At 35.6% G+C, this 13,072-nt stretch overlaps 1 long non-coding RNA gene across 1 annotated transcript; it reads left to right on the top strand.

The window, feature by feature from the left end:
- Positions 1-11,758: 11,758 nt before the first annotated feature.
- LOC123472289 lies at positions 11,759-12,571 on the top strand. Its single transcript, XR_006646657.1, has 3 exons — positions 11,759-12,148; positions 12,220-12,326; positions 12,392-12,571. It is a non-coding gene; the product is annotated as an uncharacterized LOC123472289 (long non-coding RNA).
- Positions 12,572-13,072: the final 501 nt, after the last annotated feature.

Raw genomic sequence — 13,072 nt, 5'->3', positions numbered from 1 at the left:
TCTGGCCTTGCGGGATAATCATTCCTGAAACGGACAGCCTCATATCCGATTTGGATGTCCTATGGATGTAAATTTTTTTGGTTTTGACCGCCCTCAACAGCACCGTCGGACATTCTAAGGATATCCGAACGGGCTTTCATTTGGCTACAAATATGACATTAATTGGACCTCTAATCTTGAAAATATATTAGGCTATACCAGGATTAGAACGCGGGTCTCCCTCACCACAGTCGAATATTATTCCACTGTACCAATCTACACATATAAAAAATATCGTTTTCGAACAATACAATCGAATTGTTGTAAAACACTTTCGATAACAAATCACATACAGGATTTTTAAGAAGTCAAGATGATGTCGAACTTAGGTTAAACCTGAAGTGTATAAATTGCAATTAAACAATTTATGCTAAATACTTTTTGAATTTTAAACTTCAGCATGATTTATTACGTTTAAATTAGTTTTTTATTATTTGAAATTAAAATCCTATCATAAGTATACTTGCTTTGAATATTATTAAATGCCGAATAATATTTATTTTCTGTAACTTAATTTCCAATGGCTTGGTTCCCGTAAGCTAAACGGAAAGCCTCTGTAAACAAAATTACGACTAACATATATTTTATTCATTTTTTGTAATAAATTTTTTAATACACCATCCGGCAAATAGATAATTACTCCTTAATTTTTTTAATTTTTCGTATTAAATTCTGGACTTAAAATAAAAATACGTTCAAGGGAAAAATTGGAACATGGTTAAGTTCTCCCCTTTTGGAAAAAAAGAAATTCTGACAATTAATAATGAAATTTAGTGATCGGCCCCAATTAGTTCTAATCGAGTTAACCGCCCCGCACCGATAAAGTGCATTCAGGGTTGAATTGAGGTGCCACTTTTTCAACCGGGGCGGTGCGGGGAAAAATTGGAAGTTTACCCGTTGCCCCAACGCAATTTAAAAAAAAATGCTGTTCTTTCGGTTTCAGAGTAAAAATTGGGGCCAGCCGGTAGAACGAGCTATTATCGGGGTTGTTATCGGACCGATCGGGTGAAACAGTCAATCGATAATGTTTTTTGCATTGATGAATCGATTGATTGCAATCCAATTGATTGCAAACCCCAATTAAATTCGGGGAGAAGAATTTTCCACCCTGAGCCACGCCTCAATGGCCCGAAATGAGAAACCCGATTTGCAAAAAAGCGCCCCGATTGGCTCGAGGCCGATCCTTAAATGAAACAATTGAAAATCTTCTTGGCTGTTGAAAGGAGGTCCATAGAGTATAATTTCCGCACATCCATTGCACTTCCGAGGTGACTAGCCGACGGACATCCCTGGAACTACCCGTTGAGTACATGGATATCTAACGGATGTTCGGCACTGATTCGGACTTCCGACGGCAGAAATGTGCTATATGGGGTATTTCGGAAATCAAAATTTACAACTTCTATTTAAAAAACATAAACAAACGAGACAGGCAGCAGAGCATAAAAACTCATTTTCTGGCCAAACCTTTTCTCATATCCCTATCCCTTTAAAGAAAACAGATTGTATTTAAAGTTTATGAAAAAGACAAAAGATTAAAAAAGTTCAAACATACTTTACAAAAGAGTCGATGCAGGTGCGACAGCAAAAGCTGAGTATGTCATGTTTTTCGGGGATGTCCCTATGAAAACGTGAATTATGGACTCAGCAATCCCAAATCCTGCATTGGTTGCAATCGTCCTCTGTACCTGTGCTTTTACACAGTGTACAAAGAACGATTGGTAGCTCTCGTTGGATTTTGTTGTCAACAATGGCTGAGGGTACGACTGATTCAGAACAATCAACGACTTTCAATCTTGCTTGAAGCCTTGATGATCGTCGTGAACCTTCTATAATGAATTTGTCGTTTCTTCTTCTAGCTTTTTTTTCTTTCCCTTTTGTAATGCAGATAAAATATTAAAGAATAACGTAAAACAATCATGAAACAGAACAAGAGTTAAAATTTTAATCCCTGATGGCAGAGCCTCCTTTGTCAGACTGCTGTCTGTACCCGTATTGGCCCCAGTGGCCCCAGTGTGGTAGTGCGCCCCAGATGGCCCCGGTGTTGGCAAGGACTCGTGTAGAAAATGTCCGTTCCTATTAAATTTTGTCTTAACTGAATGCTTAAAAATTTGATAATTACCACTTGCATTTCCATATATTGAAGATATCCGTCATAAATGTCCTCATCAAAATCCTCGTTTCCCTGCGGTAGATTCTTTTTCGGAAAAGCTTTCCCGTTTTGTATCCTGGTTTCACCCTGCTGCCTCTTCCGCTGCTCGATGCCTGACAGCTGCTTCCTAGCTTTTTCTCCAGTGAGAATGGGAGAGGGTGGATCTTGATTTCTTGAAGACTTTGGAATCGTCGAAATGGGGCTAAAGTCTAGCCTTGAAGCAGGCGTAGCTGGAAACTGGTGGGATTCCTTAAAGCAAAAATTTGTCGTAAAAAGTGGTTGGAATTCTTGCTATTGAACTTACCTCCAATGTTCCAAAATATCTCTGAATAAGGGCTTTCTACAAAGTGAACTTCCCCTTACCAATGTCACTTAGTCGGCCGAATTCTTAGGAGACTTCGCCTAGTTCTTCATTTTTCAGAGTTTTGGTAAAACTGTCAATGATAACTGGCGAAATCATCTTTTCAAATTCAGCCAGGATTACGTGTCCACCTTTAAATTTGAACAAGAGTTAAAGACATGTTTGTTTAACTCCAAATAAAAATGGGCTTACGTATGATGGGTTCAGACGTAGATCATGGCAATCGTCAAGGGCCTCTTTTTTGCCAATTGGTGTGCATCTAGATTGAGACTGAATTGATTCAATTAGAAAAACTGTCAAAGAATCCAAATGTAGTGTAAAATAGTAAAAAAAAATGGCTAAGCAACAAAAAAGACTTTTTATTTGTAATTGAAATTTTATGTGTGTCGCACCAGTACATTCCAGAAGTAAGTTGGTTGTCGGGTAATCGAGGCTGAGCCCTACAATCAAGGAATGGTTTCCTTTCTACTCACTAAAATCAAAACAACTGATCAAAATTTATTAAATAAAACTAAAAACATCCTGAATTTAAACAGAAAATTATGCGGGGAAAGAGAAGTAAGGAATTAAAATGGCAATTGTGGCTTTTCAGAATTTAAAATCGAATGCTTTACACATGGTGAAAAAAGTCTAAAATAGAAAAATGAAAGCCGCTAAATGAGTGGCTCTTTTAATAACTGTTGAAAACCTAAATGACCAATACCTTTTCGCTAAGGGTAGACTTGGGAATGCCAAACATGCTGGCGATGCTTCTATAAGAGCCACTGCCGGTAATGTAAGTGGCAACCGCATTTTTCCAGATCCTCAGTAGTGTAAGCCATCTTTGAAAAATAAATATGAAAACCGTTAGGTTGTAGGATAATTTTGTTTAAAAAAATTTAGTAAAAGTATAAATTCCATTTATCCATAACTAGATCAAACAAATATTTGTTTCCGCTTCACAGAATCCAACCCTAGGTCAGCGGATCATGAAGCAAGCGCTTTACCTGACACTAACAGCTACTTTTCTGCTATTTATCTTCTTTCCGTTATGATAAATTGTGATGCGGCGCCAATATTTTACAACCGATTTTTGAATAACACTGCAAAACGAATTTAGAAAACAATTTTTTTTCTCGGAAAGTTTTAGAGACGTATACGTGGCTAGCTAAACAGCACAATATTGCAAAGAATATATTTTCAACGCATGTAATAGACTTGTTGCTTCTGAGGATTGAACCACACAACTTCGCATCACTAGCCAGAATTCAACCCCATAGTTAATTCTAATAATGATTTTTAAAAATTTCCAGCTATGCGGTGGTTAAAAAAAAAGTGTCCGGAATTAGCAACACCGTTTAACACGCAATGAGATAGGGATACAACAAGAGCAATTTAAAAACACTTTTTTACATTTTTTCAATAATTGGACAATTTAAAATTAAATGCGTATCACACTGGAATTAAGGACTGAAAAAAGTGGAAAAATTTATGGCGTTTTGGTAAGATCTAATTTAAAAAACGTGTGTCCGAATAAGGGGCAATGTTTCCCAAAATATTTTTCGTTTTAACAATAGTGAGGCATAGTAAATTTTTTTCAATGTCTTTAAAATTTAAAAAAACCTTATTGGCGTTGAACTTAAATGCTAATTTTCAAAAAATGCAAAAAAAAGTTTCTTGGATGAAGCCGGACTAGATTCTAAGTCCCTAATGATTTTTCATGAATTTCGTCAAAATGGCAAAAAATAACATGAAAACATCATACATAAATCGACTGCTTTTAAAATTCTCCGTCGATTGATGTAAAAACATAAACAATAAATTTTCAAATTTGTTTGACAAAAATCACTGTCAGACATTAGCGTCGGCTGTCCGAAATTAGCAAAGTTGGGTGTTTCTATTCCTATCATTCCGACTAAATGACCACTAAACTGTAACTTATAAATAACTTATAGAGCTTGTCCTGGTGTACATTCAGGTGTCATTAGTAACAGGATTTGTTCCTTTAATATTTGTTTAGCAGTCTAGGTATCAGCTAGAAGAAAGTGCACTGTCTGGGTTCTTTGGCCACAAGCAGAACGCACGGATTTTAATAGCATTTTTCCGTTTATTGTTGCGTTTCATAAAATGCCCTTTGGCCGAATAACGCAACCTCCCATTTAGTATGAATTTTGTCTATTAGATGTCCCAATAAACACCCTATTAGACGGATATTCATTTTTTTTAAATCGTATTTTTATGTCCGGAGTTATCATGAAACTACTCCGTGTCCAAATTTGCGTTTTTACCCTACATTAGAAGATTTCTTAAAGGGGCTCTTGCCTTGGCAAATGAAATCGAAATCTTTTGTTAGAGAGTGAAATGGAAATATTTCTTATATCAACAGAGCGATCAATCCAGTCGTTAAAACAAAAACTAAATCTATCACAACATGAAAATGTAAGTGAAAGAAGTGTGCTTGTCAAAATTTTTCTCATTGAACATGAGTTAAATAGATTTAAAAAAGTGAAGAGAGAAGCAAATTATCTATTAGATCTACCTAGCTATGAAATATATGAAATACTATCCGAGCGTGAATCGGATGTTGAAATCAATGAATAAAATTTCATTTAAATATTATATACACGTACGCATGGCTTTTAAAATTCTAAGGCTGATTGAATATTGAGGCACAGTCCGCTATTCATGGCTTTGTTCGGCACTTCATTATATTTCCAATAAATGGAGCTAAAATACAAATTTTTTCCGAAGAGTATCGTTATGAGTACACACAAAATTAACAGAGAAGTATACTGTAACGAGCGATCAACGGGAGACACTGTTTATTAGGGAAATCTGGTCTCAACACAGCAAAACTACACGAAGGCACAAATTAAGGATGATAACTGTTAGGTTTAGGAAAAATGGGTTACACTAAGGGACGAACTGATCAGGTTAACACGCGACTAACCCACGACTAACTCATCAACTAACTGATTACTCTCCACACCCCAGTCTCTGCTCGGCTTTTTATGGCGTCATTTCTCCCACCCATCCCAGGCTAACGCGTTTGGAGGTTGTAAGATGACCATTGCCTACGGATGGCGAGTTTCTCCGTTACATTTAGAACGGAGGGCGAGGTTATTTCTCACGCTTCTATCTCAGCGAGAACCTGACCTCCATTTGTTCGTGTAAGGACGGAAAAAGGTTTTCTAGTTTTCCTTACTTTTAATATAGAATACGGGGACTAGTTTTGTGTGATGGTGATGAGTTTATTGTTGCACAAAGTTTTTGCCAAAGATCGAGATAACAGTTAACAAGACGAGTCCGATTAAAAGAGATTTACTGAAGACGACTGCAAGGTTAACTGGTGAAGACTACAAAAGAGACTGGAAGATGAACGAAAAGCGATTGAAACATGACTGACCCAAAATCTGGAAAGGGGCAACATTTATAGGAAGGAGCAAGGTCTTTTAGGGTTAGGTGTCACAGGGAATTAATATTTTGCGTGTAAATGTAGCACCTATGTAAAGAATTCATACGTTTGAAGGCCAAGTAGAAGAGAGGTTGAAGGCCGGAACCATCAGTAGGTTACCTATCGGCGGAAGAGAAAAAAAAAAGGTTTAAAGCATGGGAAAAGGAAAAAGCGATGTAAGGAACGCGGCTGGCCGTTCCTTACAATTGATAGCCTCAGTTTCCAATTAAATTTCTTTCTCTTCGTCAAGTGTTGGTTCTTGATATACCTCCTCCAGATCATCTTCTTGTATATGTTTTCGTTTCCCTGCAATTCGAACATTTTGTAACATCTGGTATTTTCAGTTGTTGATGTTGAATGAATGTAAAAAAAAACTTTCAGCGTCTCAACACCATCAAAGAAGCATTTTTTCAGAAGCTGGTTTGCTGGTCTTTTTTTAAGATGATCTCCCAAAACTCCATAGGTTTTGGCCTTTATTGATGAATGTTTGGAGTTCGGTGTGTGCATTAACAAGATAGCCCTCACACCATCACTATCTCTAACAAGGGCTTTAACCTTGAAAACAGCCTTGACGAGCAAGTACTTGAAATTGTTATGAAACTATAAAGATTTTTTACCAAATTGTAAACAATGCGTTTCCTGTAACGCAGTCATGACATGTCATGTCATGTCTTCTCTCTAGTGCAGAATTCATTAGAAATAGAATTTGTCAATATTTATTAAATATATCCATTTTTAACAAAAGTTTAAAAGTTGCTGCACTAGAGAGAAGACAAACGTTTTTAATATAATGAAATAGGCAATGTTGCGAAAGGCGCAAATTTCAAAAAATTGTGAATTTCAATCACAAATTTAACATATAAATAATTGCCTAATCTAGATGAATTTGGTATTTAAGGATAGGGAATTAAATTAAGCTTAAAGGAAATCAAATGCTGGACACATTGATTGGTAATTGTATAAATAACGAACGAATAACCCCAATTTTTACTATACCCCCGAGACTCGAGGGGCCTCCTATACTAGTGAACCTGGCGGGGAATCTTGGGACCCTTTACTGAACACCCGCCGTTTCTTCCTAAAGACTGGGATAGCGCGAGAGTGTACCTTTCCTATTATATCGTGCTATAACCTTAAAAGTAACACTATTGCGCACTGCACATTGTGCGAAGTTATATCCAGCATTGAAATTGTTCACAATCTCTATTTCCAGTTATTATTAATTAACATAGACAAGCAATATTCTGCAATTAAATTAGCAGACTTCAAAAGAATTGCCGAAAATGCAAATAACATAAATATTTGGGTTGTAAATATATCATTACAAATTATTTAAATATTTTGGTTATGAATATTATGAATACAAGTATAACAAAATTAAGATTTTAAATACCTTAACTATGTGGATATAACGCAGGAAAATCTGTATGTGAAAATATTTATTAACACAAGCAGAACAACAAGCTAAGATTTTACCCATTTATAAAGCTGGAAATGCAAAAAATTATAAAAATTTGTAGAAACTGTCAATAAAATGATTGGAAAATGAAATAACTAGAAAGCAAAATGACTAGAAAACAAAATAATAAGAAAAACAAGCTTTCAATACTAACTTGGAAAATGTCACAACACACAAAGACCTGATGTGACATTACAAAGCACTGGTACTCCTGTGAAGTACAAACAATTGTAGAAAACAAAAGAGAAATCAGCTAGTCAGTATAATACCTACTGATCACAAAGTAATGAATATTAAATAGTATAATCTCCTCGGGTTTGGTTTTCCGTTCAATCAGAGATTCAAATAATTACTTCCACTTCATTATAATCCTGCATTTAATGATCAGTTCATGAATTGATAAATAAATTTTTTATTTGAAAGAATTCAACTCATACAATTTAAAACAACTAGAGTACCATAATAAATTCATAGATGTTTTATACCGCGAGTAAAGCTTATACTTACGTTAATCATTTGATTGACAAGTGTGTTAAAGTAATCAAAAAGAGATGGTGTAGAGCATGCACTTCGGAGATTACTGAGGAACTCGAGCCTCACTCTGCCCATGTTGACGGGAACTTAAAACTATGCAAAAGAAGCCGAGAAAAACAGTAAATCACTTTATATATTCAATTCAAGCAAGATTATTAATATATATATTAATTCTCCCCTACAGAAAGAAAGGGAAATGCTTATTTGAGGACAACGAGATGATCACTTCTCAGGCAGAACTGCAGCGTGTTAAAGAAGAAGTTGCTACAGTGCGACCTCAATCTTTTTATTTATCATATGCTCCGGGGGGGTTAGAGAAAATGGTTTCACTTTCAGCCGAGGATCGCATTGACCTGCGCTGGTGGGCTACTCATTTGAGGGAATCAAACGGGAAATCGTTCTTTCCCGATCACCTTCATTTGCAAATCTCTTCTGACGCATCCTTGAACGTATGAGGGGCAGTGTGCGATGGTGTCTGCTCCAGAGGTCCATGGACGGTCATGAATGCGGCACGCCACATAAATGAATAAGAACTGTTGGCAGCTTTTTTCGCCATTCAAACTTTTACACAGTTCTTTCGTAACGTTTCTGTTCACATTTTGCATGATAATTCCACCGCGGTGACCTATATTAATAAGTACGGCGGCACTTACTCTAAATCATTAACATCAATTGCGTCACACATCGTTCGTTGGTGTGAGGATAGGATTATCGCTATCGTAGCTTCTCATCTGCCAGGTATTTTCAATTTCATAGCGTATCATGAGTCAAGGGCGTCCTTTGAAAAGAGCAACTGGATGCTTTTCACTTCCGAATTCGCGAGGTTGCGTTCGCTTTGGGTAATGGAAATAGATCTTTTCGTGGCGGAATGGAACTTACAACTTCCAAAATTTGTTGCATGTGTGCCGCAGGCGGATGCATCAGCCAGGAATGCTTTTTCATTAAATTGGTTCAGTCTCCACGGATACGCAATCCCACCTTTCTCTTTTATTCCTCGGTGCTTAATGAAATTAAGAAAGGAAAAAGCAGATCTAGTTTTTGTATGTCCTCTGTGGCCATCTCAGGTTTGGTTTTCCGCTGATATTACAACTCGACGTTGATATTCCCCGGATTTTCAGACCACACCCCATTTTGATCTCCTGGTTTACAGCCTCATCCTCTTCTCCAAAAAGACAGGTTCCTTCTATCCACTTGGATGTTATCTGGGAATGTTTTGAAAGTCAAGGACTTTCCCAACCATGGAAGATCAGGCTTCTCATGGAAAGCAATCGTTAAACCACAGCAGCTAGTTACCAGTCAACCTGGAAGTGCTGGACTGATTGGAGTTACAAAAGTAATTCTGATCCCCTGTTTCCTCCTTTGACAGTAACTCTACAATACCCAACTGGCTTATTTGATTCAGGCCTAGCTACCAGCTCCATTAATGTACACCGATCTATGCTAACAATGACCTTGGATCCAATAGAGAGTCATAAGGTAGGGGGACACCCATTAGTCATTCATCTCCTTAAAGGTTGTTTCAATTTAAAACCTCCCCAACCACGTTACAATTCTTTATTGGACCCCAACGTAGTTTTAAAATATTTCGATTCCTTAGGCCATAACAAACACCTCACCCTCTCTGCTTTATCTAGGAAACTGGCTATGTTGTTAGCCTTATCCTCTGTCTCCCGTGTCTCGGAGATCTGCGCAATATCTTTTCCATCGATTCAATTTTCGGCATCTGCTGCTTCTTTTTCCCTCTCTCGTCCCAAAAAGGCCCAAAAGTCGGGGCCACTGAAATCACTTTCTCTGCCTAAATTTGGTGGTCTTTGCTGCCCAGTCACTTGTCTACAAGACTCCATCGCAGTCACGAATGAATGGCGAGTTGCAGGAAAATCCCTCTCTTTTTCTGTCAGTCCAAAGACCACACAAGCCCACTGGTTCTTCAACTTTAGGGCACTGCCTTAAACCCTAGCAGCAGTTTTCGGTAGTAAATTGGTAAGGAAAAAATTACTGTTGTTTTACCGTCCATTTTTGGTATAAAATTTTTTTTTTTAAAACCTTCATCAAAGATTACGTGGTTTTTGGACAACGACACGAGGGTCAAACAAAACAACTGGTTTTATTTGGTTTTGTTTTTTTACCATCAATTTTTACGCCCAAAACTGATACCGTGAAAAAGTTAGGATGACCCGTTGTGAACTGGTTAAAAGTTCCAGTGAAATTATGGCACCGTTTCTCTCGTTTTAAACTGGTGTTGCTGCAGTAATTTTTACTGCTGTAATTTTTACATTTTGGTGGAAACAGTAAAATCCGGGTATTAATTACTCTTTAATTACTAGTAAAGTATACCATCGACGTACTGCTATCAAAAGGCGCTCTTTTTATCCATTTTCATCGGGTTTTGCAGCAGTAATTTTTACTCAATTGAATATTGGTTCAAATAGTAAAATTAGGGGATAAGCTTCTCTTTAGATACTAGTAAGGTACACCATTGACATATAACAATTGATAAGCGTTTTTTTATCCACTTTCATCAGGTTTCGCAGCAGTAATTTTTACTAACACAAATATTGGTTCAAATAGTAGTATTATGGTATTAATTACTCTTTAGTGACTAGTAAAGTATACCATCAACATACTACAATGAATAGCCGTTTTTTTATTCTTTTTCATCGAGTGTGACAGCAATAATTTTTACTAACTTAAATATTGGTTGAAACAGCAAAATCCGGGTACTTGTTACTCTGTAATTACTAGTAAAGAGTACCATCGACATAGTGCAATCAATAAGCTTTTTTTGTATCCGTTTCTATGGGGTTTCACAGGAGTTTTACTAACTTAACCTTTTGTCGCTACAGTAAAATTAGGAGCTTAATTACTCTATATAACTAGTAAAGTATACAAAAGAAAAAAGTAATGGGGTCAACAAAGAAAAACGGTAAAATATTTAACCGTAAGATTAGATTAACCTGTTAAGTACCAAATCCTATGTAACAAATTTACTTTTATGTTAGCTGTATTAGTCAATTAAGACAGCATGTATTTATGCAAAAAAATCTGAAATTTGGAAACAGACTCAAAAGTTGTTACAGAATAAATCCGTGAGCTATTGTTAACGTGGTTCTAAGTACGGAAAAAAATATATCCCATTTGGTTTGAACTAAACATAATTAATAATAAGTACCTGATGGTGAAATAGGCCTACTGGATGGAAAAATGGTACATCTGACAATGATTTGAGCAGACGTGGGAAATGGTTTTTATTTCTCCGGGTCCTTCTCAAATTTCTGCACAGCGGCGACAAAATACTTGATTTTGATACTTAAAACAGGCCAGCCTACTAGATTTGTTTTTCGTACTTAATTTCAATAAGATACTAAATTTTAATAGGCTACTGAAAAATTCAATAATTTTATAAATTACCTACTTTGAGGTTAATTTTTGGAAACAAGAGTTAGCCGTGCTAGGATTTGAACCATGGACCTTTAGTTTTCCTGTCTTATACTCTACCATTACGCAACTTCAGTTATTAATGAACGAACTAGTTTAGCTAAAAAAGGTGATAAGATAGATAAAGTGATTGAAAATTTTCTGAAATTTTTTTAATACATTTACAAACATGTGATTTTGCACTTAAAGTTTTTAATACATTTAAAAGTAATGATCATACGAAATATATTTCATAAAATGTAAGTTGCATATATTTAAGTAATTAAACAAAATTAACATTAAAAAATTTTAAGCGTGGTTCAAAAACCAAGAAATCCCTTAGATTAAATAACTGATTTGTAGTTATAACTATTGGTGGCATTACTAGGTAGTATTACCTAGTATTACCTAGTTACCTAGTAATACCTAGTTTTTTTTTCACTACTTTACCTAGTTCTACTTTACCTAGTTTCTCTCCGGGCTACTTTAGTAATAGTAAAACCTAGTTTAAAAAAAAAATACCTAGTAATAAGAAAAACATTACCTAGGTAATTTGACCTTTTTTTTACACTGTTGTCAAATGATTAAAAACTCAAAATTTCTGTTAATTGTAATTTGTCGCTTATCGCTATTCATTTGTTTCCTTTTTTCCCTTTCCCTGACAGAGCCTGACGCCTGACTGAGTTAGTCTATCAGTCTATCTACTGTTTATTGGAAATTACATGCAATTCTGCACCTGAATAACTCAAAGTTTAAGTATGAATATGAAATAAATGGTTATTTTACAAGCATTTGTTAGTTTTGTAATGTATTTAATTGTATTGCAGGGACTTTTTTAGTTTGTCTAGCATTTTTTCATTGGAATTGTCACATCCTAAAGTGAGTACACTTCATTTCACTTGCAACTGTTGCAAGCTGCACCTGAATAACTGACGTATGAATTTGTTCATAGTTGTACAGGCATTTCTTATATTTTTGATATATTTTATTGTATTGCAGGGCCTGGTTAAGCCAGCCCATCTACTTTTGATTGACAATTGTCACATCTACTTCATTTCACATGTTTCTTCCGTTTTGCTTGAATCTGAAACTCTGTGCCGGTTTAACAGAAATTTAGATTCATAACTTATTCAAAACTCAAGTTGTAGAAAAAATACAGAAAGAATAATCAAAGAATCAAACTGCTCGTATTGTCATTTAATTTTTATCGTATTTTAAAAACTAGGTATAACTAGGTTACCTAGTTTTAAATTACTACCTAGTTTTTTATTACTACCTAGTTTTCTTGCCGCTACTTTTTACTATTACCTAGTACCTAGTTTTTCGGCCACTACTTTACCTAGTAATTTTATAAAACTAGGTATTTAGTAATAGTATTACCTACTTTTTTTCGAAAACTCGGTAAAAAGTAATAGTAATACCTAGTTTCAAAAATAACTAGGTTGCCATCAATAGTTATAACTAGTAACTTAGTTCAGGCAACCTGTCATGATATGGGCTTATGTTTGCCAAAAAATAGTTAGCCTTATTGCAAAATTTAAGTTTGGTTCCTTAAGGTTATCACATGGTTTTGAAAACGAAGAAGTTTTAGTCACCGATACTTGTGAAAAGGTGATGTAACCAAATATAGGGTTTTTGTAAAATTGTCATTGTATATTAGACCTAGTCTACCTAAAAATA

This window comes from Daphnia magna, linkage group LG5, assembly GCF_020631705.1.
Source record: "Daphnia magna isolate NIES linkage group LG5, ASM2063170v1.1, whole genome shotgun sequence".
Classification (NCBI taxonomy): domain Eukaryota; kingdom Metazoa; phylum Arthropoda; class Branchiopoda; order Diplostraca; family Daphniidae; genus Daphnia; species Daphnia magna.
This window is presented reverse-complemented; position numbering and strand designations above follow the sequence as displayed.